Consider the following 5,537-nt stretch of genomic DNA (forward strand, 5'->3'; position numbering starts at 1 on the left):
TACACCTGACTGTTTTCTTGGGGGAGGGAAAAGATTACTGTAGCAGCACTTGTAAATTTGACCTTGTTCTTGAACGTGGTTGGGTTGCTTGGCACAGTTGGTCTTTTCATTTTTTAAAAATATTTTGAAACAACCGCAAACTTATAAAAAAGTTGGAAGTACGGCAAAAGGACTGTTCTTTTCCTGAGTAAGTTTCTGACCTAATGCTCTGTCACCTCTGAATAGTATGTATTTCCTATTCACAAGAGAACTCTCCTCCACAGCCACAATAAACCATCAACATCACAAAATTAATGTCAATATGTTGCTGCTGACTAATCCTCAGACCGCATTCCAGTTTTGCAAGGTGTCCTCATAATGTATTTTATAGCAAAGAATCTATCCAGAATCTCCCTTTGCGTTTCGTTGTCACATCTTTGTTGTGTACTTCAGTCTGGACAGTTCCTCAGGCCAGACTTTCACGGCCTTGGCTCTTCTGAAGATTATAAGCAGTTATTTTGTAGAATGTCTTTCGGTTTGAGTCAAGTCTGATGTGTCTTCATAATTAAAATCAGGCTATTGATCTTCAGCAAAAATAGCACAGAAGTCATGCGACATTCTATTTTTTTTCTTTGAGGAAGATTAGCCCTCAACTAACATCTGCCACCAATCCTCCTCTTTTTGCTGGGGAAGACTGGCCCTGAGCTCACATCCGTGCCCATCTTCCTCTACTTTATATATGGGACGCCTACCACAGCATGGCTTGCCAAGTGGCGCCATGTCCTCACCCGGAATCTGAACCGCTGAACCCGGTGCTACCAAAGTGGAACATGTGCACTTAACCGCTGCCCACCGGGCTGGCCCTGCTTCATTCTTTTAATTGCATCTAATCAAGTGACTCATAATCTCGGTTTGTTACATTGCTGATAATGTTCATTTTGATCACTTAACTAAGGCAGTGTCTGTCAAACTTCCCAACTGTGAAATACTCTTTCCTCGTTATGGTTAATAAATAGTTTCTGTGGAGGAAATTTGAAATTTTGGACACCTTCTGTTCCTTATGAAAATTTCAATTTATTCTTTTGTTCATTTATATTTCTATGGTTTCCTATTTTGTTCAATGGGTAAACGCTTGTTGCTATCATTGCTGTATTTTGATGTTTAAATTGTCCCATCCTTGGCCAGCGGGAGCCTATTCAAACTGGCTCTGATGTCCTTCCACTTCATCCCCAGCATTCTTTCAGCATGTCCCCGCTTTCTGGCAGAACAAGATATTCCAGGCTCAACTCCTGTTTTCCCTGCCCTGTGCTGGAATCAGTCATTTCTCCACGGAGCCCTGGTTTCTTTGAGTGGGCAATGGTTTTTAGAAGCCAAGATGCAGGCATTAGTAAATGCTCATTTCTATTGGGATTTCCCTATTCCTAGGCCCCTCAGGGGGCAGCACTGGGATACAGATGTAAATGTGTGTGCATATATGTGTGTATACAAATATATATACATAAATAATATGTTGTATATTTAAATATAGATGTAAATGTGTGCATATATGTATGCATACCTATATGTATAATTATAGATGGAAATGTGTATATATATATGCATGAACATATATACATATATGTGCATACATACACATATTTACATCTATTTTATTTCTGCACCTACATATATATGTTGAAATCCACGAGTTTACACTTGTGCCTTTAATTCAAATACAACACCACACGGTTCATTCTAGATTTTTTCCTTTCTACTATTTGTTCCTCTTATGACAGTGAGAAACTCGACTTCTTATCCTGACTATGTTTACTTATTTGATGGATCCCCCGGTGTGAACCCTCTCCCATCTTGGTTGCGTGCCCTCCCCACGTGGTGGTTCCTCTCCCAGCCTGGGCTCTGACTCCTCGTTCCCGGCTGCCCAGGCCTGGAATTGGCCAGCTTGGGCTCTGGTGCCTCCGGCTGACCTCTCCCACCCCATGGATGTCCTTCTACCCTGTTTGGGCTCTAACGCCCCAGGCTGGGTGGATCCTCCATCCGCAGTTGGGGCTGCAGTGGCTCCGCTGGCCTGCACCATGAGGTGGCTAACCTCGCGTCTCTCTGACCCCGCCACCCAGAGTCTGTCCATCACGTTCATTTCTAGTTGCCACCAGTGGTTCCAGTTTGCTGCCTTTTATCGACAGTCGTTCCTTCCTTCCCGGTCTCACGTCCTCACTTCCCTCTGGTGTTTCCGTCACTTCTCACATTAACTGCTTACGCGGGAATCCTGTAGCATCCTCTGCTTCTGGGGAAACTCCAGTTCAGACCCCCATTGCCCCTCCAGGCCAAGGTGAAACGGTGGTTTTCCACTGCTGTTGGCTGCTGATGCTTCGTCCTCCCTTGTTTCTGGACTCCAGCTACGCCTTTGCAAACAACCCCTTCATTACCCTCTCCACTTAACCCTTAGACTGTCACCTATCTGTCACCTATTTCTTCAGACACTCTGACTGAATCACACCTCAAAGTGGCTTGCTCCTTCTACTCCATCCCCTTCTGTGTCCAGTGCCCTGGGACGCAGAGTCCTCCTGGGGTCTGATCTCTTCGATTAGGAGTATTAGCTTGAATTCTGATGGATAGAATTCTCTACCTTGTTATACGTTTTTCTTTGTTAAATTCACACTCTTCACAAGAGGAGATCACTTTTTCTCTGTGGGACCCAAGTCCTCTTCCCACACGTAACTCCTTCCACTTTTTGTTTTTCCTTTGCACTAAGTAGATAAGATTTCTCTTGCTGCCATGGAAGACAGGCTATGTTCAGCCTACATGCTAGCCAAGCTTTGGTCTATGAAAATGAGGAGCTAGGGAATTTGAAATTTTCCAGGTGGGTGAACGCATCAGTATCAACTTTTAACCCCCCACCCCCCAGGTCTGTGTTCTCAGTGTCAAGAGGAAGGTGGTGAATTCACTGAGTCTTTCCTACCTAAAGCCGAGCTGACCTTCGGCTTTCACTCTAGGCTGCCTTTTACTTCTGTCTGTCTTGTTGGTTAGTGTTTGGGAACTCAAGTTATGAATCTGAGCTATCCTCCACCTTGCCGTATTGTCCGCCTAAGGCAGTGAGACTGTCTGTCATCAAATCTAGAAATAACCTCTAATACCAGCCGTTGTGGACTCTCACTTCTCAATCTTCCAAGTCTATTCATCCTCTTGTCATTTCAGGGACACACTCTAACCATGACTAAAAATCATCCTTTCTCCCTTCGTCTCCTTAGCATAGCGCGTCCTACAATTTTTTTCATTTTCAGGAAGCAAATAGCAATGGTTAGGCAGATTCACCGGGAAGCTGGTCTCTGCAGGTAGAACTGGTCAGATGCCTCCAACTAGACTGCGGACACCTACCCCTGACCTCTCTTTAGGAAGAGTCTCCACTGAGGCAGGTTAAAAACCAATCTCTTGTTTCTTATGGGAGAGTTTCTAGTCTTCATGTAAATGAAGAGTAAGATGTATGGTTCTTTGACAAAAATACTGAATCCCATAGGTGACTTCTCCTTGGTGTGGTCCCCTCCACTCCATCCTCTTGGCTTTAAGGAGACAGCCCCAAATGACTGCAGCCTGTCTAATGGATGTGGCACTCTTTTCTGTCATTATTCCAATAATTTGGAAGTCGTGGTGAAATGCTCTCTTGAGCTAGGCTAGGAAGATGATTTGAATTCCAAACGCAGCCAAATACCTTATCCAAAAGTTCCTCTAAAGTCCCCAGGATAAAATCCAGATACCTCTGAACCGACTCATTAACATCAAAAGAAATGCCATTCCCTCAGAAATACATTTTAACTGAAAAGCTACCTTTTCCCAGTCTTTTGAGAGCATGCCAAAATGGGTATGGGTGTAATTCACAAAGCGCAGTAAAACTTCACTAAAAAAACCCTTTTCCTCATCATCACTGCCTCTTTCATGCTTAGAGGCAGCTCTTGAAGCAGCTCCGCCCTCTTTTTCTTCTGCTAGAGCCTTCCCTAAGCAGGCCGCACATCTCTTCCATCTCCTCCCCATATTTTTGCATTCAAAGCACTTGATAAAATAGTTTTCTCTTTCTTGCTAATTCACATTGTCCCTGTATTGGTTTCCTATGGCTGTTTTAACAAATCATCACAAACTTGGTGGCTTAAAAAAATGCAAATTTATTCTCTTACCGTCCTGGAGGCCGGAAGTCTGAAATAAATTTCAAGGGGCTAAAGTCAAGGCGTGGGCAGGGCTGGTCCCTCTGGAGGCTCCAGCAGGAATCCATTTTCTCGCTTTTCCAAAGTTTCTGGTGTCTGCCAGCCTTCTTAGGCTTGTCATCACTCTAGCCTCTGCTTCTGTAGTTACACTGCCTTCTCCATTTCTGTTGTGGAATCTCCCTCTGCCTTTCTCTTAAAAGGACACTTATGATTACATTTGGGGCCCATCTGGATAATCTGGGTTTATTCCCCATCTCAAGATCCTTAACTAATCCCATCTGCAAAGCCCCTTTTGCCGCATAAGGTGACCCGCAGGTCCCAGGGGTTAGGACGGGGAGATCTTTCATGACCGTTATTCAGCCTACCACACTCTGCTAACCACCCGGGGTTTTTGGAGTGGCAAATCCCCTACAAACCTTTCCCCACTCCCAACCTGGGTCCCTATGCTTAGGACTCCCCACCTCCTTCCGTAATTCTCTCTTTCTGAAACTCCGCACCCTTCCTGGACAAAGCTGCAGTTATAGATTCTTTAGACTCTTTCCCTATCCAGTGGGCCAGGTTCCAAGTCTGAGTCCTACAGTCATGATTAGTCTTAGACTTCGGCCCACTGGATGGCTGACACTCATGACTCTTAGCAGAGCAGGCGCTGGAGTGGAGGGAGGGTGGGTCAATAAGGGCTTCAGTCCCATGGGCAATGGTGAACTCAACGTCCAGTCTCCTTTTCATTATATCCACCAAAGGGAGCTGCAGACCCATTGAGTTGTTTGCTAGTTGGTCCATTATAGGAGGCACATTCCTGAAGAACAAACTACACTTGGGAGTCAGTACAGTTTGAACTCATGTTAAGAAAAGACTGAGTTGCCTCACTTAGCCAGGAACCTGCCCTGTCCTTTGTGTCATTGGGTGCCCATCACTGTGAAATAAAGTTTTCCTCTTGCTTCATCTGACAGGGCCTGCCAGAATCCTAAAAGAAGCTGACATTAGCTTTTACTGGCTCTTCACTTCATAAATGTGGGAAGTGGGCAAGACTTAATTCCATTATTTTGGGTCAGAGTTTCCCTCTAATGGAAATCAGGGTGGGGATCTTCTGTTTTCCTTCATCCACAGTATATAGTAAATGCTGCGGGGTCTGAATTTATTTCCTAGCAACAGTCGAGAAAAATAGCTATTTCTCGGAAGCACTTCTCTTTTAACAAAAAGAAACTCAAGTGAATGAACACGAGAAATATGGGAACCATTGACTGTCTTCCAGTTGAAGCTTGGATCCAGCCTAGCATTTCCCAAACAGGGCTTTGAGAGTAAGTCCTATTGGTATGCGAGGAGCAAAGGAGTGATTTAAAACAATTGAAATGCCTCTCCATCCTTCCC

This window comes from Equus przewalskii, chromosome 17 (assembly GCF_037783145.1).
Source record: "Equus przewalskii isolate Varuska chromosome 17, EquPr2, whole genome shotgun sequence".
Taxonomy (NCBI): Eukaryota; Metazoa; Chordata; class Mammalia; order Perissodactyla; family Equidae; genus Equus; species Equus przewalskii.